At 43.3% G+C, this 27,467-nt stretch overlaps 1 protein-coding gene across 3 annotated transcripts in view; it reads left to right on the plus strand.

The window, feature by feature from the left end:
- PACRG (parkin coregulated) overlaps nucleotides 1-27,467 on the plus strand; it is a 514,426-nt gene that overhangs the window by 486,343 nt on the left and 616 nt on the right. The gene's annotated exons all lie outside the window — the stretch shown is intronic.

The raw sequence follows: 27,467 nt of genomic DNA on the forward strand, positions 1-27,467 counted from the left end.
AAGTTAACTGGAAGGGTACTTTTAATTTGTAACTCATTCATAAAAGTGTGTGATTTTAATGTAAAGAAACAGTGATAACCTTAAAGAACAGTGTTTGATGATTCTGTTTGGTGATTGATGCATATTGTGGGGTCTGAAATCTTTAGTCACGTGCACAAAACTCCTGATGATTTCTCAAAAGACCTTAACTTAAAGATGTGGAAACTGGTGAAGGAATTGGCTCTTCCAATTTACAACCAGCAATTACATGTCAAAAAAGATTAGAAACTCATGGTCAAGGGGCACCGGGGTGGCTCAGTCGGTTGAGCGTCCGACTTCGGCTCAGGTCATGATCTCGCGGTCCGTGAGTTCGAGCCCCGCGTCGGGCTCTGTGCTGACAGCTCGGAGCCTGGAGCTTGCTTCGGATTCTGTGTCTCCTCCTCTCTCTGCCCCTCCCCTGCTCATGCTCTGTCTCTCTCTCTCAAAAATGAATAAGCGTTAAAAAAAAAAAAGAAAAGAAAAGAAACTCATGATCAAACTGAACAAAGAAACAAGATGTGCATTTTGAAGATTATATTTTTCACATTAGGATGCCACGAACATGATGTTAGAGCTATATAGATAAGTGCTGTATTTTTCCAGTAAAAACAAATTGAAAGAGCATTTAATAAACAGATTCGTTTTGCATTTTTTTAAATGGTTGCTGTCCAATAGAATTATAGAATTGTAAAACTCTGAGTGACTTAGGGAGTCTCCTGTCCCTGTCCCCACCATATACACAAGCAAACTGTTCTTCAAGGAGATTGCAACTGACCCGTGGCCACACCAAGAGCTGCCTTCTAGACTGGACTAGTTGTCACATCATTAGTCTGTCATCACTGCCCTGTGTCCCAACAAAACTCACAGGCATGCATTTCTTCTACACATATGATGAATGGCGGTCTGGCAGAGGGGGCCCTGAACTCAGAGCTGGGAGATGTGGGCGGTTGTTGGAAAATTGCTCGTGAAGATTCTAAGTACACTTAACAGATAAATCTCATTTTAGATCATGTAAAACTTGGAACAGAACAGTACTGTAACCCAGATGGCATCATCTCCTGATGGCGTTTGGGTTCCAAATGTGTAGGGCCACCTGCCTCCCCGAGGATGCTGTGATGTGTCCACCGGCAGAGCTGTGCCCTTCCCTCTAACTTGAAACTGTCCTCTCTCAATGTTCCCTATTAAAGCTAATGCTGTGGCCACCTGCCCATCTGTAAAAGGCAGAAACACAGACGTCCCCCTCACACCACCATCAAATTAAACACCAAAGTTCTATCTATTTTTTGTATTTTTCAAAGTATGGCATCATCCATCATCCTAGAACAATCTATTATGATCACATTGTACCTGGACAGCACCATAGCCATCTAGCTTATCACCCTTCAGATGGTGTCCAAATGGTAGCCAAAATATAAAATTAATAGCTACTTACAACCATCTTTCACATTTTATTTTACCCTTAGAATAAAAATGAATAACTGCCGTGTATGTGGCCCATATCACCTAATGTCACCTGACTCCAGAATCACCTGACTCCTGCTCATTTCGCCAGCTTCACCTCAAATACCCCCTCCCTTCCTCCAGGTCTGCTACACTTATCTCAGTTTCTGTACAGGTCAACTCTCTTCCACCTCAGGGTCTTTGCTCAAACTGTTCTCTTTGTCTGTAATCCTTAGCAACACCCCCTTTCCCTCCTTATTCTTCCATCAGGCTTGCCCTGAAGCATCCCAACTCAGGGAGCTCCCCTGACCCTCTATGCCTGCTTAGGCTTCCAGGTCTTATGTTCCCATAGCATGATAAGTACATGTTTATTTAATGTCCCTCTTCCCTGCTAGACTGAAACTCCGTGAGGTCAGGGACCGGGTCTTCTGTCAGCCACCATACCCTCAGTTCCTGGCACAACCTTGACATCCAGTGAAAAGCAGAGTCTATCTTTGATTGACTCTTGCTGCACATCAGGGCCGGAAAAGCCAAAGTCGCCATGTTTAGCTGTGGGTGAAGCCATTAGGAAGACGCTCAGTCCAGAGAGCTAAAGCAGAAACAAAGTCCAAGGGAAGGAAGGCAGAAACTCTGATGGAGGAGGAGTGATGCCCACTTCTGCAGGGGCAGAGAGCAGACCTCACCTCTCAGAAGAGGGAGGCGGCTCTCACAGTGGAGGCTGCGATCAATTTTCGAGACGCGTGGGCCAAGGCTTAATTATGAAGCATGTACTGTGCTGATATAAGTCTGTCATGGGGAGACTGCTGCCCACAGTAGGAGGTCCAGGAGCATCGCTGGTTTGATTTCAATGCCCACTGCAAAGTGAGCCCACCTCTTCACCCAGGCTTCTGAAAGGAGCGAATGGCCCAGAGCTCCATCATGCCATGCCATACATGCTTAGTTGTACTGATTTCACTCCTGAATCTGAGGAAAGTGCTCTGTTACATGGTTCTGTCATGTAAATCACTTTTAAAAATTATTCTTGCATCTATAAAATTATGCATATTGTTGAACATGATCTATCTCTATCTATGGAAGTGGAGGGGTGAGTGGAATATTTCATCAGAATAACTATTTACTGACAATCCATACTATTTTATAGCCCATGTCTTTTGGAATGGATGGGAGTTCATTATTCAGTGGTTTATAAAATCTTACAGACTGAACGATGAACTCACATCTGTTACGATTGGTATGGATGATAAAACTGGTGTGGATTGTCCATAAATATTTATTGGCAGGAAACAGCAACACGTATTGCTGTTTTTAGGAAAATAATGCATATTTTATTATTGATACATAAAGCAGGACATTTATGTTTACTACACATAATAACATAGTAATAAAAAAATAATATTTTGTAGAATATCAGAGTGGCAGAAACAAAGACGAAATTTGGGGTTCTAAAGCTAGTTTCACACAAACATTTCTAGACACACTATGAATATGAACCCCTTTTAAAGTCTTAAAAACTTTAACTTAGTCAAGAATTGGCAATTGAGTTTCAGGATCAGAATACAATTATAATTTCTACTTTAAATAATAGATGGTCACAAAAAAACCATCTTCTGAATAACTGGTAAACTCACGATAAACTCAACAACACTAAGTTCTTAATACGAGCCTTGGTCATCTGCCATAAAACATGTTCCTCACTGAATTCCATATTGTCTCTCCCCCTTCCCCCCCAAAGAAGCTCCTTTGAGGAAAAAATTTTCCACAATGAGTGCCATTAAAAATCTATAAATATGTATATGTGTATATATGCATCCGCATATGTACATACGTGTATGTGCGTGTATGTACATGGATTGCCTTAAAGACCATCTGATCCTTTTTTTTTTTTTTTTTTTCTGAAGAGCAGATAACACATAACAGTTCACATCTAACTTTGAAGAGTCTCTATGTTTATTGGTTGGTGGCCTTGTCAGATGAAAGCGCTTTTTCTGGGTGATAGAAGGCTACAAAATCAAGAGCCCCGAGGAAGGGAATTTGTGGGCAAACATCGAGTTCACATTCATTTCTGGTGTTCCTTGTAGGTCAGAAAAGACAGCATGCTCTCTCGCCTTTCATTTCACAAAGTCTAGTCAACATTTTAAAAACCCGATCGATCTTCCTCGTGCTTACAAAAGGGAAAGAGACCCCTCCCCCAGCAAACAGAGCCGAAGGCCGGTTTGCCAGCCAGCGGCCGGAGAGCTTCTGTACCCCCACAGCAGGGCCGTGCAGGAACCCCACACCTCCTCGCCCCACAGTGACCCCAGAGGCCTCTTGCAAGTGCAGTGCTGGGGTTATAGCCCCCGAGCTGCCTCACACAGCCCTCTCAGGTTCGTTCTGGCAAGTCCACGGTCCTACATTTCTTACATCTTTCTTCTACATTCTGACATCCTCTTCTACAGTCACCCAAATGAATACCCCAGGCCTTGACAATTGACACCGATGCTCTTGGGACATGTGAAATTGAAGTGTTGGGGCAAAGAACACCGGGGTGTTGTGTTGTGTCCTGTTGTGTCTTTGCTGGGTATATGAAATTATTTTTCACATTTGTGGAGATTAACTGAACGTGGTAACCCAAGTACCGTCTTGCTCCTGGTGCTTTGTAGGGCGTGGAATACTCACGTGGTGGGCGTGGCTTGGAGGGGAGGGGAGATGCTCAAAACACTGCACAACTGAACGAGTTCTTTTGCTTTGTTGTTTTCTTAGAAAGTAAGGTAATGGTCGTTGAGAGATTAGGCTTCCGGTTTCGTTCTTTCTTTTCTCCTTCCTCCTCAGAATTTAGACACTATTCAGATAACATTGGTTCTGAATCACCTTTTTAGAGTCCGTTTTTCAGAAAAAGATATTCGGCTTTCAGCTGGTGATGATGGCTAGTTGTGGAACCTCACCGAGCTTCTTGGGCTTCTTTCTTAATTGCGATTTCATGCCCTTGAAATTCCAGGTGCTGATAGTGTTGGAAGTGATACGCACACACACACACACAAATAATTACATATAATTATTAATTGTTAATATAAAATATAAATAATTACAATAGATTGTAATGTGTAATGTATATTATATATAATAGTGTTGGAAGTGTCATCCGATTTACCTTCAGAAGGATGCGGAGGCTTCAGTCAGATGACCTATGCACTTGGCTTTGGCAAAGAAACCCCTTTCTTCCCTCGTGCTCTGCGTGCGTGGTATTCCGTAGCCGAGGCACTAAAGGCAGAGGTTGGAGTGGTAAGAGCCCACAGACCTGAGCTCAGGTGCGGCTCTGAGCCCAGACAGCTCTGTGCTGCTGGACCAATCACTTCCAGTTCTTTCCTCAGCCTCAAATTCTCCATCTGTGAAATGAGGATAAGACCTATTGTGTGGGACTGTGGAGAGAAATTGATTCAGTGTCTATAAGGTGCACACCACAGAAGAAACTCTGCATAACTAATGGCTGTTATTAACATTATCCAACATTTGAAATTTAAAATGAGTGTAAAAGAATTTGGCCATTATCATCATGTCTTTGAGTAGGAAGTAAAAACAAACAAAACAAAAAAAAAAGCAACAACAACTAAGAATTCCTTGTTGCCACATTTATAACGTTGAATCATTTTACGCAGCACTTTACCTGGAATTTGAGCATAAAATTGATTCTTGATTATCTGAGAAACATCATAACGTATAAAGAACTTCTTATCACAAAATAACGACTCATCTATACCACCAAACACTTGTGAACGACTTTCCTCAATTATCTCCCCAAAATACAGAGGACGTAAAGTTGTTTTATATAATATCTAACAATAGCTAAAATGACTGTAGTGTGACAGGTACGCATGTGGTAAAACTCATCCGGTGCATTCTAACAAGAAATACAAGCACGTTTAGGACCGTACGTTCTTTCGAGTGACTTACTCGGCGGCTTCTCTTCATTAATGCAATTAGCTGTGAATTGCCACCTCGAAGATCAGAGGACTGTGACCAGTAATGTTGAGACCAAGTGATAAAAGCAGTCCTCCGTCAGGGAGGACAGGCGTCAAGGTCAGCCCTGTGCCATTGCAGTGCTGGACTGGGACATTCGGATGGGGGCTGAGGGTCGCTTGGAATTGCCCGTGCTCATACCCACCGCACGCGGGCTGATCCTGGGCTCTGTGAAGGGCCAACCTCCATGTTGAGGGCTGCTGTGGTCCAGAGTACTTGGCTGTGTTTTAATTCCATTTGTGTTAATTTACCGACTTTCCTGATGTGGCATCAGATGCATTAGGACCAAATCGGTTAAAAGATGTCTTTCTTTACCGGATTCCTTTTCCTATTTCCAAAGCACTTTACCTAATGATGTCACAGATCGTAAGCGTCATTACATTTCTTGCATTAGTCTTGTGTCAGTGTCTCTTCTGTAAATATCTCTTTACTTTGTCCGCTTTTCCACCGACTTCCTCAATATTTCTTTTAATATGCTTTTAATTTTTTAACTACTTAGGATTATATTTGCAAGAGAATTCAGTGAAAGCTAAGAAAGCCTTATAACTCATCTGGTTCTGCAGTGTGGTTCTAATAGCCCCAAGATGAGCCCAGTCTAAATGCCAACAACAACCACAGTCGTACGTCGGTCGATAAACACACGTGCCACACGCAGCAGTGATGTGATCCCACCTAACCCTGTGCTGGCCCCCGAAGGGAGCTCTTGTGATCCCCTTCTGCCTGGAGGAAATGGAGACTGGCAGCGTCTAATGACTCGCTTGTCCAGCTCCTGCGGCTGGTGGGTGGACGCTGGGAGGGTCCTGGAAGCCAACGCTCCCAGCCTTTGCCATGCTGCCCCGCAGCTTTCTTTGGGCTACCTGTTTCCCCAAATCATTGCTAATCCTCACCGAGTGCCAAAGCTGAATTCACTTAATTCCCACACACCCAGAGCAATCACTGAGGGATTGGCTTGGTGGGGTCAGGTTTTAGCCAGAACGTATTTTATAGGAGAGAATTTTCCAAGGGACCAGAAATGTACATAAGCGCCCAAATCTCAAAGCCACTGCTGCCCCCCTCCTTTTTTTGGCTCATGGAAGCGTGGGAGCAAGCCCAGACTCAGCAGGTAGGAAGAAGCGACCGGAGCTCCCGGGGCTGGGGGGCAGGGGCGGGGGGCAGGGTCTACATCCAGCTGCCTCCTTTCTCTGCAGGCCCAGCTCCAAACCTCACTTCTTTCTCTAACACTCACCTGCCCAAACTCTAAATGAGGACACCAATAATAGCGCCTAGCCTCCCAGTCGGTTGCAAAGGTGAGATGAATTAATACATTTAAGCACAGTACAGCACCTGGCAATAGAAAACACTCAACAAATGTCAGCATTATTATTATTTTGTCATGGTTCTCAAGGGGAAGCACTCAACAGGGGCCCATTCACACGGGGTCATTTACAAAGGACACTGCATTACATGAAGTCAGATCTGCATGAGCTGAAAGTGAAGTCCAAGGTGAGGGCGAGGATGGGCCATTGCCGGGTGCGGCTGCATTCCTAGGACCTCCTCCGATCTGTCTCTTCCATACCCACCCCCACCCTGATCTAGGATTCCAAAGGAAACTATTTCCCCTACAAATCCCAACACTGACTTCCTTTCTCAGAGGACATGACTGACCACTTAATTCAAATCCCTTATGTTTCTGGCCTCAGTTCTGGTGGCTTCACCTTGGGTCTTGAGTCCCAGACTCCTGCCCCACCTCCAGATGACCCCTCTGCTTTGACCCTGCCCTGTATCTGGCATACCAATGATCCCTAGCGATAGAGGTGCAGCTAGGAGATGAGGGACAGGCTCCTTCCATCCCACAGCAATAATATTATGTCATATTCATTTTTTCAACAAATGATTCCTCAACACCTACCTATTAAGAGAGACAATATAGAGGATCCAAAGATAGTTCCCGTGTCAAGGAGCTTAATTCTTTTTTTTTTTAATTTTTTTAACATTTATTTATTTTTGAGACAGAGAGAGACAGAGCATGAACAGGGGAGGGTCAGAGAGAGGGAGACACAGAATCCGAAACAGGCTCCAGGCTCTGAGCTGTCAGTACAGAGCCTGACGCGGGGCTCGAACTCACGGACCGCGAGATCATGACCTGAGGTGAAGTCGGCCGCTTAACCGACTGAGCCACCCAGGCGCCCCAAGGAGCTTAATTCTTGTTACTGAGATACTTTCACATTATCTGTAAAATGGGTACTTGGTGATAAGGATTGTATAAACAGTATACGCACCTGTGTAAATGATTAAAAAGAAAGAAACGTGTCTTCTGATTTTTGTGATCAGGAAAGTCTTTATTGCACAATGAAACTTTAAAGATTTCAACAAGCAGAGGTGGGAAAGGAATCCAGCATGAAGGAATGGCATAAGGAAAAATGAGAAGTTGGAAAGCCCCTTACCCTTGGTTGGGAATAACAATTGTCATTTGGGGCCCTAATGTTCTCATGGGAGAGGACTGAAAAGTAAGGGTTGGCCCCAAGCCCATTCAAAGGGGCTTAAGTCCAGGCCAAATTTGTGGGAAATTGATCCCACAAATAACGATAAATTTCCAAAGGCTTTCACCAGTGGAGAAATGCAAGACAAAAGTTTTAATTAAGTGGTGGTAAAGGATGCATTTGAGGGAATAGAAATAAGGCAGGGAGACTGGGGAGGTTAGTGCAGTGGTAAGGCAAATTCAGAGTCAGATCATAAGGGACCGAGTGTGGTGGTACCAGAGACAGAGGGGCAGCTGGCATGACAACAGAAGGGATGTGGCGTGTAGGACGGGCCTGAGTCACTCCTCTCTCACAAGTGGCAAGTCCAAATTCTTTTGGTAACATAATCCAATGTCTAACATTTTTCATGGAACAAAATTTTCACTAAAATAAAGCATAATATATTCAGAACGAAGGAGGAAATGTTCTAGTTAACCATCATTTGGCCAATGGTTGTTTTTAATAGCTCAGATTCAAAGATGCTTCTCCTCCCTAACCGGCTTTATTAATATTCTTCAATAATATTAGTACTCTAAACCAGATTAATTCAAAATTCTGTTTCTTCCGGTTCTCCAAAAAGATGTCACTCCATGCCTTTCGAGTCCACTCGTATGGACATTGCCTCCTGACCAGGGCTCACTGAAATAAGTGTGCAATCTCACACCCTTGCAAGGATTTTTTTCAAAAATAGAAACATACAGATTGATCCTGAATATAGAAATCAAGCATAGTGCTAATATTTATTAGACATCTTCCCACCGTATCAATGAATTATTCAAGTTACTAGAAAAGATTTTCCATTACTGGCCTTTGTTGTTGATATGAAAGGTTTAACAGCAAGTAACGTTTCTAGAAAATCCTATGAACCATGTTGTTCTTTGGAGATTTTAATGACACTTGGGTCAGGAACTATAATCGATCATGAACTACTGATTCCAGCTCTAATGGTTGAATGGAAGGGCCTTGATTCCTTGTTTCTGGCATCACATGCACACACATACACATGTTACCAAAGTTACTTCTGAGGTTTGGCGTATACACAGGCCCAAAGCCAGCCCGAGTCTCCATGCTGGTAACCAGACAGGCTTTGCAAAGGGCAACAAAGTACAACAGTGGAATTAGACCTTTCATTTCTGGGATGATCCAAGGCAATGCAGCCTTCTCCATCAGATGGCTCTGTAACTGACAGTTAATTGTTACATCAGGGATAATGGGAATATAATTTTTTGGAAATTTCGCTTATTACCTGTATACGTGGTCCGTGAGATCAGAAAGATGTGCCACTAAAATGTTCTATCTACATAAAGACTTGGGGAATTGAGAAGATGATATAAAGACACTATTACATAATGAAGTCCCCATGATTATCAGAGAAAGTTAGCACGAATACTCTAAGGATTACGTGTACATGTATTAACGCACATCGGGGCCAGATATATAAAGAATATGGGCTCGCTGCGTTGAAAGTTTTTCAACAAAAGTTTTAATCATTTTTGAAAATTAAATAAGGATCTAGAAAATCATGTTTTTCACCATCAGTGAGGAATATAAGAGAGATAACTGGAAATAAAATAATAGTACAAACTACACTTGGATATATTCTCATAGTCTAGTAATATCTTCTAGCACTTTTCTATCTTTTAATTCCAACCTAGATTTCATTTTTGCCAGGATACCACCCAGCTTGATACCTTCAATAGCAATTACAGAATACGGCCCAATTATTTCCTTAGGAAAAAAAATGAATTTTTTTTTTTGGTTAGGAAACTTGATATTTTAATGAAAATGATCTAAAACAAAAAAATGCAATTGTAGTAAAATAGATGAGGAAATTGTACTTCTTTGTATTAAAATATTTTTCATAAAACATTAAAAATATATTAATGAGAATTTAATCTCATATAAACAAGTTAATCTGCTATAATATCGTTTTATGTATGTTTATATGAAATTGCATGGGAGTAAAACAAATTATGTCATCATAATATTGTTTTGTTTCCCCTATGGAAATCCTTGTATAAAACAGTTTAAAAAGCATATTCTAGAGGGGGAAAAAATCTTAGACTTAGTGAGGACAGTATCATTAAACAAGTTATTTTCTTAGAGAAGCAAGGAAAATGACTGAAAACAAAATTTACATTTCTAATTAGTCAGTAAAGCTCATTTGTCAATGTTGGTCTCCATTTTTCCTCAAATGTTAAATGGCAGCTGAAGGAAAAGAGAACCACTGGAGAAAATTTGGAAGGGAAAGAAATATTTTAAAGGGTCAGATAGAAATTTTTTTTTTAACCTTACAGTAAAATTTTCTGACAACCATGTCTGTGCTTGCATTTAATTTTTACTAATCTTGGTGACTCATATTTTGTACATTACTAATTTCATAGAGTAATTCCAAAACAATTGTAAAGACTTGAAGGAATTTAGAATTTTGTGTAGTTTTACTTGCCGTCTGTCTTTTTAGATCTGTAATGACTGGGGTCCTAGTTATGTAGTTTTTTATAGGATTAATCAATGATTTCCGGACAGACTCACTACTGGAATGATGGCTACAGCAGTGAGCGAAGATACTCAGCCCTGCAACGTATTTCATACATTTTATTTCACCGTGGTCTTCCAGAGAGGACAGTCATTAGAACTTCCAGTAGCTTTTCAATATGAGAAAAACAACTTTAAATGCTTCACACTGATTTCTGTAAACAGTTTGCTTTCTCTTAATTTACAACATTATATCTCATAACAGGCTGTAACTACAGAAGAGGAGGTGGGAAAAGTCATACGTCCTGACATGTCAATCCAAATAATGGCGTTTACCTGACCTCATTGAATGGCCTGTCAGTCATCAATCTGACCTTGCAGTAGTCCGGTGCAGATCAGAAGTTTAAACTCCTTTATAATGTTTGTTCTTACCTTACAATCTGCTCTCCATATAATATGCAACTTTTTTTCTGCTACAAAGCTTTGTTTCATTAGTTAAGTTGAAATAAGCATATGTAAAGACCTTCTTTACCTAATATTCGCTAAAGAGGACAGGCAGGTTCATCATCAGACCTCAAAACAAAATTGACACAACTGTGCTTATTTATGCCTAAAAGAGATATTAGCACACTCACTGAAATGCATCTCCAGCCAGAGGTCAGGGTTAAGGTTATTGGCATGGTGTCATAAGGACGCTCATGTTGCACCTGTCTGCACTGTCCATCGCCTGAAGATAAATAGTAGACTTCAGTTTCCAAAATAACAGTGATGTTCTGTATGGCCTCGTTTGTAAATAGCCCAGTTCGGAGTTAACCCCAAAGTCTTGATTGAAGACACATTGTAAATGAGAATCGGACCAGACAGCTCTCTGGGTCATGCCTGTGACTAGCCTCGTTAGTAACTGAGCTTGGCCCTTCAGAGGGTGGGCAGGTGGCTCGCTGAGTGGATGGAAAATCTTAAGGAAAGGTTGTAAAGAAGGCTTTTTAGAAGCCTAATCACTATAAACGTTCCTCCTTCTGGAAGTGATAATCAATTGCTCTAAGTAATTTATTGATTATGCAATTTCCTCCAAAATCCACAGATTTCCTCCACAATCCCTCAGATTCTTTCCATTCCCAGGGTACTACCGCCTGGGGCATCTTTAGAAATGACAGCGGTTTCTTCAGGCCGCCCTGCCACCCTCTAAAGAAACAGTGCCTGTTGAGTCAGCGAAAAAGAAGCCAATCCCAGAATGTCTTGTGCTCTGGAAAATCTAACTGGAGAGATCTTGCCACTTCCTGGCTTCCCAGGATATTATGAGACTTTGTTTCTCTCATAGAAACTACCCAGTAGAGGGGCGTCTGGGTGGCTCTGTCAGTTGAACGTGCGACTTCAGCTCAGGTCACGATCTCGGGGTTTGTGAGTTCAAGCCCTGCGTCGAGAGCTGTGCTGACAACTCAGAGCCTGGAGCCTGCTTCGGATTCTGTGTCTCCCAGTCTCTCAGCCCCTCCTCTGCTCAGGCTTTCTCTCTCTCTGTCTCTCAATAATAAATGTTCAAAAAAAAATTTTTTAACAAAATTAAAAAAAATACCCAGTAGATAAATAGGCCAAAGATAACAACAAGTCATTCTCATAGAAAAAAAAATTAACCCCACACAGCAAAAAACAACAACAAAAATGTTAGCCCTCCTTAGTAATTTAGGAAAATGCTAACTAAAGTAACCTTCGAGTAACATTTCATTCGTCCTGAATTAGCAAACAGAATTTTAGTTATAGCACCCAGTGCTGTGATAAACAGGTAAACTCATATGTTGCTGGTAACATTATAAATTGGCATAACCTTTCCGAAAATCAATATGGTAATGTATATATATGTACACATTCACATCAATAACTACAAAATGTTCGCCGTCTTTGAGGCAGTAACCTCGCTTCTAAGAACTGGTTTGAGGCAATAACGCAAATAAAGAAAAAGACTGTGCACACAAAGACATTTATGACATTATTATCAAACATTGTGCGAATCGGGAAGACTTAACGTCCCTAACTCCCTAACTAGAGGAAGCCGGCTACGTAATTTATGCTCCTTCAACTCCGTGGCCGTTGGGCACAAAAGTTACAAAGACACAGAGCGTCTATCAATAGTGAGGAGGGTGGATGTGAGAACTTGGTGGGCTCACGCTCTGTGGTGACAGCTTCTTCCAGCCTCAAGGCCTTTCCTCGCATTTGCTCTTTGGCACAGCGCGTCCCTCCCCGGCTGCTTGTTACAAGCGGTTTCTTCTCAGCATTCAGGTGTCTACCTAAACTTCATTTTCTCAGGAAACCCTCCTGGTCACCAGCCCGGTGGTCCTAGCCCTCTCTGATCACCTATTTTCCAGTCCCTGCTCCAACTTCTCACTGTCTGAAATGCTCTTGGCCGTCAGTGGTTTGGGGACGTACCTCCCCCCTCTTCCACCAGAATGCAGACTCACGCGTTTACCAATCTCGTTCACTCCTCCTCATCTGCTAGAAAGTACACAGTGGGTCTTCTTGAAATCACAGAAGTTGGAAGACGTCCTCTGAGTTTATATTAGAACCTGGTTCCTGACGTCCTCTGTGGATTGACTGCCTCATTCCTCTTCTCCCCGGACTGGGGAGTCAGTTTGCACACAGTGCTCGGAGCGGGTGGGAACAGCGTGGGATCACCAGGCAGGCTGCTCTGGGAAGCAAGGGGCCTCCACTCCACCTCTGTGACAGGCAGCAGATCTCTTCCACCGTGGGTGCTGCTGCAGGCCCCCTCCCACAGCCCCAGCCTGTAGACGCGTCAGGGGCAGCCAGCCTTACCAGTCCCCCTGCAGTGGAGGCCAGCCTATGAGGAAGCAGGGCAGGCTATGGATTTGGTATCTTTCCAGAGTCCAGGAAGGTTGTCTGGCCTATGGTAGACCCCGTTGACTCCTGAAATCCCCACCACTAAAGTTACTTCTTTAAACGTTTTTTGAAATGTTTATTTATTTTTTAGAGAGAGAGAGAGGAACAGAGCATGAGTGGGGAGGGGCAGAGAGAGAAGGAGACACAGAATCCCAAGCAGGTTCCAGGTTCGGAGCTGACAGCACAGAGCCCAATGCGGGGCTCGAACCCGCGAACCATGAGATCATGACCTGAGCCGTAGTCGGACACTTAACCAACCGAGTCACCCAGGTGCCCCTGAAGCTGCTTCTTTCAGCCAAGTGTCTCTGTAAAAATATAAACAGCCCATGGGGCGTCTAGGTGGCTCAGTCGGTTAGGCGTCCGACGTCGGCTCAGATCATGATCTCACAGTTCGTTGGTTCCAGCCCCGCGTCGGGCTCTGTGCTGACAGCTCCAAGCCTGGAGCCTGCTTCGGATTCTGTGTCTCCCTCTTTCTGCCCCTCCCCTGCTCATGCTCTGTCTCTGTCTCAAAAATAAATAAACGTTAAAAAAAAAAAATAAACAGCCCAGATACAAGGACCTACCATCTCATGGCAGATCTTCAAGTCCAAGAACATAGGTCTTGTCCATAGAAGCATGTAGAGGGGCAGTGTTCCTTAGTAGACAGTATTTCCAGAAGACCAAAACTAAATGGAATGATTTACTTTGAGGCTTTGGATGTGAAGGATAATAGTTCCCCATAGGAGGACCCCAGTGTAAAGGAGGGCAAGAAATCAGTTGAACTCTTCGTCCGGGTCTCCTCCTCAACCTCCTGGAGGTCCTTCCTTGTGCAAGCCTGACGTAGTAGTAACCATCTGGAACACAGTTTGCACATATGTGCCTGTTTGCCAGGACATTTGCCCCAGTTTGATCAGAAGCTCTGAGTCTACTTCACAAAGGTCAGTTTTGGGAGCCTGGCCAGGGACAGGAGACATGAGGTCCACCACCATCCCAAGAGACCCAGGGTCAGGCTTTGAAGAGTCTAGAAGAGGAGAGAGGGCTTTTTTTTTTTTTTTTTTTTTTTTTTGGCCAAAATAGCAACCTATGCAGTGAAGGTGGTAGACGGAGGGATTTTAGCTCTAATAAGAAACAGGAGGACAAGTTTCCTAAAGCCCAAGGTCAGTGTGCTGCCTGCAGGGCTAGGACCTGAGCCCAAACATTACTCCCAATTCTTCCTTCGGTTTCACTGTCTCTTCTCCAGCATACTGTTCTCTGTGTGGTCAGTAGTAAGCAAGGACACCTTCCTCTGTCTCTGTCTCTCTCTCTGTCTCTCTGTCTCTCTCTCCAGCTACTTGCTTGATATAAAATGGGAATTGTAACACACTGTTGTCAGTATGTATTAAGCGTCAGTTAATACCTCAAAACACAAACTAAGGAAATCCACATACGCATTATTATGCAAATATTAACTCCCATAGTAATGCTACATAATTATGACCTAATTGTGCCTTGAGGCACAAGTATCGGGTTTTCATTCAAAGACAAGATCCACTTTTTCCTGTTGGCTTACTAGGACTGCATCTCACACAGTCAGCCAGCAATCCAGGGAACGGGCTAATCACAAACCGTGCTCCTGAAATTAGAAAACTCAGGACTTTGTTGAAGCAGAAGAGAAATAAGTAGGGCCACGAACGCAGAGCGCCATTTGCAATAACCCATCTTTCCCCCTCACTCAATATGCACCAGCATATTGAAATGTACCTGGAGGCCAACAGAGCTTCGGAAACTGCGGAGTGTAACCTCAAGCCGTAAACAGTTGGCTTAGAAAGTCTCACACCCACGTGTCCCGATGGAGACACACGCAGGGTCTGAGAAGCCAGTCTAGACTAGGACGCCCACACCTGAGTAAGGCCACCCGACCCCGGGGCTCTGCATTCATGGCGAGTCCAGGCGACAGTAAGGATGTGCTCTGCGTGACTCGAAGATACAGCAACTCAGGTCTGCTCCTCTTCGGAGGCTGTGAATCGACCCATTTTATAAAAGATAAAAACCTGACTCCCTGCTGTTCCGTGAGCTGTCCCTCCTGTCCTACCCCAGAAAAGAGTTAAATTATAGACAGTTCACTGTTATCCGGGAGCAGGGAAGCTGACATCCTCGTGGCTGAAACTGAATCCTAGTTCGATAATTGTTGAAATGTATCAATAGCTTGTTAAATCCCTAAGACCTAACATATATCCTCTCGTTTTATCCTTGTACCTATCCTTACAGGTAAGTATGACACCCGTTCCAATCAGGGATTCAGTAACAGGCTGAAGGTCCCACGGAGCTGGGATGCAAAGCCATTTGTGTTCAACAAACCTGTGTGCATTTCATCGTCTGCTGGCCTCAACCCCATGGGGATTCTGCTGTTTTATTTCTCGCTGCCTTTGTCTACTTAACCCTCTTAAAATCCTGATTCAGAGGCAAATCAGTTGTGTAGACTAAACTGAAGAATCTCAAATGATAAAAATGTAACTCAGGCAAATAAACATTTCTTTATTCAAAAATACCAAAAATCGGCATATTTCACCTATCAGCATTTCCAACAAGCTTTTGTTTCACTTCTCATGCAACCCCGATTTTGCTGCTATACCAGATTAAATGGCCACATTTTCATTTTTTCCCCCAAAATGTAGATACCTTTTTTAACTGTGTGTCCAAAACTCCGATTGGACTTTAGCAAAGCCTTGAACCTTTGTAAAAATTTTGTTAGGTAAACTCTAGTATTTTCAGATTGGGTTCTGCAACAACACGCTCAGTGGCAAAGTGGATGTCTCTTGCCACATTTACCTCAGCAGCGTAGAGGCTGATAAAAGTTGATAGTCAGAGCTTTGGACAATATTGCAAGGCTATTTTAAACTGAGACAGCCATAAAAGGCTAGAAAGTTTTAACTCTGTCACTTCTATGGCAGTGAAGGCTGTTCAGCCCGGCAGGTTGGTCTGATTTGTTCATTTAATATATCATTTTTGCATTAATCGAGCACAATTGATGAGAAAGATTCCCACTCTGTAAAATTTCCAGCTAATGGTTTGGAAATCTACTTGAATTTTGCACCCAATAATTCATTTTAGAATTTTCAAAGAGTAGATAGTTTAGGCAAGCTGAGATAAATCCCAGACAAATGGGGAAACATCTGATCAACGTGTGTTTTCATTGTAAGCACCATTAGTGAGTTTATCTAATTAATTATTTTCTGCAATAGAACAGAGGCCTTTTACTAAAAGGTCTTCCACTTTGCAGACCCATGCCCTTTATAAAGCCTTTCATCTAAAACGATTTAACCAAACTTTGTTATGATGGTGATCACCAGTGTGGCCCTACATAAGCTTGAGATGTGAGTTCGTTACATAGATGAAAGTTCTAACAAAGGTAATTTGGAAAATAAAGCTCCCCGTAATTTACTGCATTTGCTGATAACATTTGTTAGAAATCTGGAATTTCTCTTTCCATTTTTGTGCCTCAATTACAAAAAAAAAAAAATTAGAGCTGAAAATGGGTTGTATCATTAAAGTTTCTTGCTGATGGAAAACTATAATAACAGCTGTCATTTAGGTACATTTATAAAGATTTTCAGTAAAATTACTTCCAATAGGTTTGCCCCACTCCTGAAAGCAGCAATCAACATTTCTTTTCCAATTAAAAGCATGTATTTGGTCATCTCTGGAGCCGGTCGAAAATTACCATATGGACATATAAGAAATAGTATTAAACAAAATTTAGATATTAAATGAAAATGCCATAGGAAGGCAGCATTGTCTTCATCTTGAAACAAATGTTGTCAATAAAGTGAAAGGGGTAATCTGATTTTTTATTTTGAAAAAATTTCTTTCAAATTTAAGGGTGATCCAAGTAAACCTCACTTTAAATCCAAGAAGACTTTGGAAAAGAGATGAACCTATCTGACTATACAGAGCCCCCATGCACTTAACCACATTTGATCAAACTTGTCCAAATTCACAGAAATGCTATTTCCATGGATAGGAACTTACAAGCATGTAAGTAATAAATAAAGAATAAGCATTAGGCAAATAGCACTACATTTAACATATAGTTTATTTAGAACTGAATTTGCTTATATTGTATCTGGCTTCAGTAAACCCACAAAGTAGTAATTTGTTCACTCATTCATTCCTTTTACAAATGTTCAATTTGCATTTGAGGCCAAATGAATGAAATTTATACTACAGTAGTATAATCCTGCCTTTCAAGAGGTGACAAAATGTAGGAAAACTAAGTGAACGTAAAACACTTCCCAAGGGTTCCAGAGCAACATGTAAATAAGGAAGGTGGATGGATTGCTGGCTACCACACTAGGAATTCAAAAGAAGGAAAGATGACTCTGGAGGCAACTTCCCCGAGGAAGTAAGTCCAAAACTAGCCTTGAAGAAAGGTACCAGGAGATAGAGGGGAGCATAGTGCTATGGGGAATTTCAAAGACATGAATGAAACTGTGCACGCAGGGGTTAGGAAGAAATCCGGACTGAGTGGAGCAGGAGGTCTTGGTGAGAAAGAGCAAAGTATGAGGAAGAGCAGAGCACAGAGGTCCCAGATGATTGGGAACTTGACTTTGAGGCATCATACAATGTGGAGATGTTGGTTGTGATCGGGAGAGAGAACGCGATTAGGAAAGTTAACCTGCAGGGTAAAGGAGGAAGAGGAGGACATGAAAATGGAAAGGCAGAATAGGCTACTAGCTCCAACCCAGAGGGGCCTGGGCTATTGGCAATAGACCCGCCAGGCACTACACAGAGCAAACTGAAGAAAGCAAAAAGGCGGAATCAAAGATGAAACTCATCTGAGCCCAGACTCGGGGCTTGCGAGACTCATGAAGTCAGCGCTCACCTCTGGGGGGCCATCGGAGGGCTTCCACGCAGGATTAGACCCCACCGGGGACTACGCAAGAATCCTATGAAACAGTGTCCTACAGGAACACTAGAAACCCTTGTTCATGGAAGATGGGAACCTCAGACTTCGATCCATAACATCCTCAACATCTGTGGCTTTGAGTTGGTTTTTTTGGTTTGTAAGGATCTAGAAAGATCTAGAAGATTCCTACTTTTTACCTTCTCGCCCTCTTCCTACTATCCTGCCGCTTACCGGTTTTCCTAGCACCTTTGGTCTGACGAGAGCAGGTGTCCCTCCACAGACAACAATGACACTCTGGACAGTGGCTCTCAGGCAGCTTTTCTGTCTTGTGCACATTAAAGCCCCGCTGTTTCCTATCTTAGCACCTATCTTTGTTAAGCTAAAAGAAATCTGAAGAGGAGCTTTGCTTTTATGAAAAAAGGACAAAATGAAAAAAAATAGCATTCAGCGCACACCCTCAGCAGCCAGAGGGGCGCCACCAGGCTCTTTCCCCGGGAGCTACACTCAGCATCAAGCCGCCCACCAGAGCTTTGAACTGTGTCTGTGAGCATCTGTGCTTTACCTCGGTGTATTTCCAGCATCCGTTAGCAAGATATATCCTAAGGTACCAGAAGAGCCTAAGAGAGATTATTTTTGGGGTCTGGGAACACTCAAAAATTCTCCCATATACATTAAAGGTAAATAGTTCTTCGCTTTCCACCATTTTGGCTTACAAAAGGTTTCTTAGAAATGCTTTCTTTTCAGATAGTGAGGGAAACCAGGAAATCGTAAATGCTCCTAAAGACGGGGGTGTGGAATGTGAAATCAATCCTAGAATTTCTCCCTATTCCTCATGTATTCTGTGGCACAGAAAAAAAAGTCCTTGAAATCAGTCATCCCTGATTTTCGTCTTTCTGCGCGTCTCAGTAAAGGATGTCATTATTTCAAGCACTTGTGATGAAGTAAAGATAGCATAATAGTCCATATCATAAAAAGGAAGCTTAGATGAGCAGTTTGCTGCCTTGTGAAACACGAATTGATTGGTTGCACAAGTCAAATACCTCCCCCCACAGATATTTATTCCCCTGGACCCTCTCTCCCATGGCATTCCTCCTTTACGGACTTGAGCTTCTCCTACAGTTAGAAAGGCAGAGTTTCTGCTACCTTGAACACCGCCTATGTTGACATGGGATGCTTACACCTCTCTTTCTGGATCTTCCTATCATCCTTCTTGCTGCCCTTGGGCAGACACCTGCCATAATTTCTCTTTTTCAGTATCACTTACTTTTTGTGTTATTCTGTTGACTTACTTCACCTTCCTAAGCGGAGTTTGCTCCTCTGTGGAGGGGAGTCAGTAAGTAGCTAGCTCATACGGCTATTCTTTGTTTTAACTGACATTATGTTAGTGTTACCGTCGTTATTATTATTATTCCATAGTGAGATAGACCAGTGAGGAATCAATGTAGGACAGGGCTGGACTTGGAATTCTCCTTTTTAGAAGCAGTCTGGTCATTGAATCAAGTTGGCCAACAAGAAAAGAGATACTTTCACTTCAAAAGCTTGAAGCCAATTTAATTCGATGGCCACTGAATCTGTTGTTATAATTCTGTATGGGGATAAATTGGTCGACCCACCTGTTATTTTCAGTATAACTTCCAGGTTAAAGTAGTCATTAATCAAAGATAAACCTAACCGGCCTTTTTGTACTCTTGACCAAATCACTATCCGTCGACTATATTTAAAAAATCAATGCAAACATTTGGTCTTTATTGTAAGAAGTCAAAATCTATATCAACTTATTGAAATAGCAGGATGGAATAACTTTTTGCAGTGTGTCAACAAATAATTTGAGTTTTTGACAGTGTTTTCCTCCTTCACTAGAATTATATAGCCATTGGTCCTTTCGGGTTTTCTTAGAACTTGATTTGAAAGCTGAATGCTTATGAAATCTGTGACTTACTTTGGAGAATTATGCATTTGCTTTAGGACCATCTTTTCAGTTGAAATACAGTGCATCTCTTGAAGAACCATCATTTCCAAAAGCATGTTCCAAAGTTGTATTGTGATCTTGCAAAATGTAATGTTGGGATGGTAGGAACCAGAGATCACTCAAAGTTCAATCCCTTCGTTGTACAGGGAAGGTAACTGAGATTCAGAGATTTCAGAAGGCATCTAGCAAATTATTGAACACTGAAGCTCCTAAGTTGTTGGAAAACTATAATGCAAGTCATTTGCCTTGATATCCAGTGTTATTTTTGCTATACCAGTACATTCTAATGTCATTTAGGGAAATAAATCTAATTGGCAGTTGGGAAATGGAAATTGTTTAGAAATTTTCATTGTCTCTCTGAAGGAAAATTTTAAAATGTAATTGACAATAGGGCCAAGATCCATGATATCTTCAATTTCACAAGTGATCGGTGCCCCCATTCAGAGGATGAAAACCTTTTCTAGAGCTTTTGAAACTGTGATGGCTTAGTAGCCTCTTGCTTTAGTCACCCAGCTCCTGTGTCAAAAAGAGAGGAAGAGAGAGAGACTTCCAGCTGGGAATCGAGGTCTTGCTTCAAAGCTTTTATCTTCAGAGGAAAGAAATCTTGTGAATTTCATTAATGTCAACAAGATCTGAGAAGATTTGAAGTGTTTAAGCCCTTGGGCATCTCCAGCATGCCAAATGCTATGGTTGTTATAAGTTATTGGTTGCAAAAGCATTGCAACTTTGATTCACACCCCCCATGAATGAAGAGACTTTGGAAATAGCCATTGCACAGTCATACTTAAGGGTCTGTTGAAAACCATCACTTTCCAAGAAGGTATGGAGTCAGCCAAAGAAACGGCGGCTTGAGCTTGGGTTAAACATGAAACACCCGGAATTCCGAACGGGGTGGCATATGTTATGGTTAGGAAACAAAAGACTAGTCTTCTCAAAGTAGCATAGCAAAGCTAAGAAGGAAAACAAAAGAAGCATTGGTGTAGAATTCTAAAAGCAGATAACCTCAAAGCATCTCCCCAAAAGGGTCCTTCTCTTAGAATACAAAACGGAATTGAGTTATAGGGTTTTTCTTCCCCCTTCACTTTCTTCTCCATTCTCTCATCTCAAAAATGATCAGACTGGAATTCACAATGGTTTCCACTGTACTTTTCCAAACTCTATGGGAGAAAGCCCTTTTATTCCAAAATAGGCAACTGTTTCTATTAAGTAAATCGGGTCCAAGCTAACCCCAAGTAAATGAATATTTGTGGCAAAACAAATATTGACAATTTAAACTAGGTCTTGAAATTGAAATGTTCTTAAAAAACAAAATATATCTTAAAAAGAAAAACTCAAGAACAACACCTTCTAAACCTTTTCATAAATATTATGAGATACCTTTTAATGACATATCTTTTTTTAATGAGAGTTGTCTTTTTAATAAATCTCTTTTGGAAACTGTTAGTTTTATTCTACTAAAGCTGACATCTGCCTAAATATCAGTAAGTGTGCCCAAGGAATTACTGTTTGGGTCATCACAATCTCCTAATTGCTAAATCCACTAAACCCAAGGGAAAAATGTGTTCAGAATCATCCAACAGAAAATCTGTGATGGTTCAGTATCATCAAGAGACACGTTACAATAATAATATTTGCAGTACGTTCTACCTGCGCATACCTGCCAAGACCTGAACCCAGGTCCCGGAGGCTCACTTTCTCCACGATGATGACGTCGCTGAAACCCAGTCTGAAGCAATGCAGCTTTTGAGCTATGACTGAAGCTGTCACAGGCTACAGGTCCCGACAGGTAAAGCTCCCTACAGTAGGTCTTTAGAGCTCGGGAAATATTTTAGTTCAGCATTCGAGAAGCCAATAAATGCCTTTTCTAATCCAGAAAGAAATGATTTGGCTTCTCCTTTTCGCATTTTTTTTTTTTTAATCTCACTGTCGCTTCAGGGAGATCGTCCCGCCCCGATGGGCAAACACCGTGGGACCAGAGTTCTTGCTGCCCACTCAGCTCGCCAGCCATTCCACCTGGGGACATGCTGTGACAAACGTGCTCTCCGCGAGTCGCTCTCCATCAATGGACGCTCTCAGACTGAGAACAGCTTCGGGCCGGACTTGGCCTGGATTCACGTTCAAATACAGTGTCTGCAGAGTGCCCATGCTTGACGACACGTTAGACCCCACACACGAATGGCCAGGGAAGGGCGTAGCCAAACCATGATGCGTCAGTAGCAATTTATTTCAAAGCCCTGGTTTTACGGCTGTCGTTTAGCCTTAGGTGCGCTGAGAGCATCGGTCTGCCTGGCTCACTGTCTGGTGTAGCCAACGGCTGCAGCGGATGTTGTGCCGTCAGGTTCATCAGCTTTTTGTCTGAGAAATGTGCTGATTCCTCCAGTTATTTAAAGTGCTGTTGTACACCGAAGGCGTAACGTGAACCGCTCTTGCTGGTGAGCGTGGGGAGTTAACGTCGTAAGTTCGGAGTCTGGACATCATTTGAATCCTGCCTCACCCTTTCCCGATCCGCTCAGGTGGTTTTGCACTGAGTTTCCCAAGCCAGTGCTTCCTTTAAGGGCGTTTGGTTCCTTGGCTTCGAAAAGCACCCACGTGGCGGGCAGTTTCAGGATGACAGGTGGATGGAGGCACCCCTCCCATGGGATCCCGCTCCTCCCTCAGGGGGCGAGGCTGCCGCTTGGGCCAGGAGATGCCCCCAAAGTCGCAGAAACATTTCTCTTGAAATGGTGCCTGCTAATTTTCTTAGGTCGTGACCAGAAAGTGCACGTTGATTTCATAAATTATTTCGTCTGTTAGAATCACGTTAGTACTGCTTCAGGTATGTGGAATAAGCATTGTTTTATATTTCTCATGCTTCAAATAGTGCTTTCACTTCCAAATAACTCCTTTGCGTATTACAGTTCGTATAAGAGTAGCTACACATTTAAGACTATTTACCAAAAAAAAACGTTAGAGTCAGAAAAATCCAAAATTGAATTTCACTGTGCTTGGCCCTCCCTGTGGCCATCTGTACGTCCTTTTACCACTCTCCATGTGTCTAAGATAAGAAGTCTGGGGCGCCTAACAGATAAGGGTTCTCTCAGGACACGGGTTCCACTGACCACCCACGCAGTAAGGGACACGCCTGTGGCTTAGAGGCTTCGTGAGGTCAAGGAGCATGAGCCTGAACTTCCTTCCATGGTGGGTGCGTGTGATCAAGGCATTCGACAAGAGGGGGATCAGTTAGATGGCCCCAGCTGGAGGATAAGCTCTCCCGACGACAAGAGCCCCTTTTTCCTGTATTGGATCACCTGCCGTGCCTAGCAGATGTCTGCATCAAGCGGAGATGTGTCTCACGTCATCTCCCTTTGAGGCGGCCCTTGGTGACCGGGTGTTACGGTAGTGACCTCACGGACACAAGCTGAGCTCCTCACCAGGAGGATGCTGTCGTCCAGATGCAAGGCTGGGATATACACATCCCACTCCTGACCAATACGGCACCTGGAAAGAGCAAGCACCCAGGGAAGGACAGTTTAAAGAGGGCTGTATAGAAAAAAAGTGTGCATGCGATGACACATATTGCCTACGTCATCAGCAATTGCGGCATTCAGCATCGTAAATGCACTTACAATAGTCCCTAACCGGGCACAACTTTCAAGCCCTACCTGCATGCCTCCTGCATGAAAGCATCCCCAAGAAGAGAAACAATACCCTCGTTCGACTCTGCTTGCATAGTATCCCTCTAGAAAAGTGGTGTGGCTGAAACCGCCACTTATAGTCCTATTTGTTTGGTTATAAATAAAACATCTCTCTTCCCTCACCAAAGTATCTTTCCAGCTGCTGGACATAAAACAGATTCCAAGCTTCCTAAATTGAAATGTCATCCTCCTAATCAGAATTGACGATTGTAAATAACCATCTGGTTTTGTGTGTGTGTGTGTGTGTGTGTGTGTGTGTGTGTGGTTTTTTTGGTTTTTTTTGTTTTTTTTTTTTTTGAGTGCCCTAGTCTCACAAGCGTACTTTCTGGCGGCATCATGTGTATTTAAAGTGGTGAGCTCCAGGTCAGATTCTCAAAGAAAGTGGCAATACAGCTATTTTGAAAAGGAGACCACATTGCTCGCCTGCTTCTCAGCATGGTTTGACACTAACCCATGCCCTGTCATCCTTGCAGCATGCAAAATAAGGGAATGTGTTCCTTCTGGGGCTTTTTTCTGCCCCAGTGATATACATTCTGCAACCACTAAACATGCCCAGTCCAAGTCACTTTCTGAGTAAGCAACTTCCATTGTGTTCTGTTCTCTTTATCATTTGGGCTTCTACACTGCTGAGAAACAAAAAAGCTACATAGCTTTACTTACTCCTACAGTTAAATATTTTTTAAAAAAGCAAGAATAGGTTATTATTGAAATAAAGTGTGGTTGTCAACTGTAGCCTTCTGGAAGTCAGTGGGAAAAACAGGGTGTGTTAAGCTTTCCTTTGTGTGCAGACTTTCCAAACCCCCCTCTGCCTCCAGCGGGAAAATATGTCTGTCCCGTGATCTATTCAGTTCTTGACCTTTGGACTAATATGCCAACAAAAGGCACCATTTATTAGTGATTAATTTACGTATTTCTGCCATACGAAACTGGATCAAGGCTGTCACTGCTCAGCGCCATCACCAGTTATCGTTGCCCTGTGCCCTCCAGGGGTTTGTGCTGTGGGCTCGTCTGTTCTATGCAAGTGTGGGCCATGCCACCTTCTCCCTAAGTCCTACCTCTTCCAGGACCGGGAGTGCCTATCAGGAAGAGGCACACACATTCTCCCCCATTCCGGATGGAATCCTGGGAAGCTGAAGTTGTTCCTGAAAGATGCATTCTCTGATAGCGATCTCCCTTGTTACCCGTTATCTGTCTCTGTCCTTCCCCCCTGCCCCTTCTTCTGACTCCCTTGTCCCGTCTTCTTTTGGAGTTTGTTCCTTAAGATCTATTCTTTACACCTGTAACAAATATCAATGACCTCCCCGTTCCCCCGCCCCCCACAACACACAAACACACACAAGGTTCCTTCTTCTCTTTTAATTCAGCCCAAAGATCTTCTCCTCTTGGAAAGTTCCCCCAAGTGGATTGATAACCACGCTGTCCTCTCTAGTGGGCAATCCTGACTGCAACTCTCTCTTCTCCCTTCACCATGTAAATCTAAAGAAAACAAAAAAGACCATTTAGTTTAAGTGTGCGTTTGTCTACATTTTTGTTTCTAAAAAGTTTATCTTTTGGGGTGCGTGGGTGGCTCAGTCGGTTGAGCGTCCAGCTTCGGCTCAGGTCATGATCTCACGGTCCGTAGGTTAGAACCCCGCGTCGGGCTCTGTACTGACAGCTTGGAGCCTGGAGCCTGCTTCAGATTCTGTGTCTCCCTCTCTCTCTGCCCCTCCCCCGCTCATGCTCTGTGTCTCTCTCTGTCAAAAATAAATAAACATTAAAAAAAAATTTTTTAAGTTTATCTTTTGCTTAAAAGAAATAGGGTAAAAATCTTTTTTCAAACATCTAATCTCTTGTTTGTTCCACAATAACTCTTTGCTATTTGGTTATTTTGGATGATCAACTACCCTGTGCCTCAAACTTTAGCTTAAATCGAGCTTACCGTGTGATCATAGAAATGCTTCCATCATAAGCAAGAAAACCCCACATAATTATAATGGCTTTGTGTTGTAAGGTCATTTGCTAAGAAAAATTGATATACACTATAGCTGTGTGACCGTAATCTCTCTCTCTCTCTCTCTGAAAGTTACTAATATTTCTGCCTGCCTTCACCCTCACTAAAAGAAACTCATCAGGAGAGCAATTCATTTTCCCTATGCTATCGAAGACAGTGATATTTCTCTAATAAGTTTCTGGAAAAATCAAGCAAAAGAACTGCTTATCTCTGCTACGTGGGATTGTGACTGTTACTTTTAATACTGACCTGAACCACTACTCAGTCTTTTCTTAAATGTCCAGAGTATCTGGGGAAGAAGTTTGAAATACCATTTTCCCTTCTATGATTTTCACATTCAAGCAAGATCAACATTTTGGAGCCATACTTGAAATGCGGATAGAATAAGAACTTTCATCTGGTGTAGTGCACATTTTCAGGTTGCAGCTCCCTGCCCCCCCGCCCCATGTGGCCACCGCCTGAGCTCACAGCCCGTTCGCTGCACCTTACTTCAGCAGAGGTGAGATGGGGTCATGTCAGCAACTGGGCAGAGCCATGGTACCACCGTGCTTACTGGGAGAGCAAATGTGGTCGAGGCCCTTGGAAATCTGTGAGCAAAGTACAAACCGGAATGAGTGTCAAGACGACTGTTAGGGGGCTGCTGGGTGGCTCAGCTGGTTGAGCGTCCGACTCTTGATTTTGGCTCAGGCCACGATCTCACGGTTCGTGGGTTCAAGTCCCGCATCAGGCTCTCTGCTGACAGTGGGGAGCCTGCTTGGGATTCTCTCTCCTGTCTCTCTGCCCCACCCCCACTTGCTCTCTCTCTCTCTCTCTCTCTCTCTCTGTCTAAAATAAATAAACTTAAAAAAGAAAAGATGCTCCTGGGGAGAACCTCATGGAGCTTCTATACTCTGCCTTGAAGCCAAGGGTCTCCATTTTAGTCAGACTCCCGCACATCTGGGTGATTCCTGCAGCCAGGTTGCGCACCATCACACACTTCTCCTCCAAATGCTTTGAGATGGGGTTTGCGGACCCAGGTTTCCGAGGCTGCCGAAGGCCAGTGCTGGCACTTCCTTCCCTCGCCGAGCCAGAGAGGCAGCTGCGGGGGTCACTTCAAGCCTTGGCCTTGGCCGTGTCCTCCAGGCACCAGGTCCTCCGCCTGGACAGTGACACGCAGTCCCTGGGACACGGTAACTAATAGCCATTGTACAAATGTTCGGCAAAAAGCAAGAGCAGACGGTGCTCAACAGCAGCAAAGACAAGGGTCGAGCTAAGCCTCTCCTGCCAGAGTACATCCACTTAACCCGCAGAGGGCCAGCCCCTCACCTGACCACAGACAGTTCACTCTAGTTTTTGTTTTCAATGTTTTTAACTTTTGAGACAGACAGAGACAGAGTGTGAATGGGGCAGCGGCAGAGAGAGAGAGAGAGGGAGACACAGAATCCGAACCAGGCTCCGGGCTCCGAGCTGTCAGCGCAGACCCCGACGCGGGGCCTGAACCCACGAATGGCGAGATCGTGACCGGAGCTGAAGTGGGATGCTTAACCGACTGAGCCGCCCAGGCACCCCCAGACTGTTCCCCTGAAATATGCCATGTTGTGGCTTTGAAGAACTCACTGTCCGAGAGAACGCTCTGGAAGAGTCAGCTTTGAGATTTGTGATCTGTAGTGTAACGGTGATT

The sequence above is a fragment of the Panthera leo genome, chromosome B2, assembly GCF_018350215.1.
Source record: "Panthera leo isolate Ple1 chromosome B2, P.leo_Ple1_pat1.1, whole genome shotgun sequence".
NCBI classification, from domain to species: domain Eukaryota; kingdom Metazoa; phylum Chordata; class Mammalia; order Carnivora; family Felidae; genus Panthera; species Panthera leo.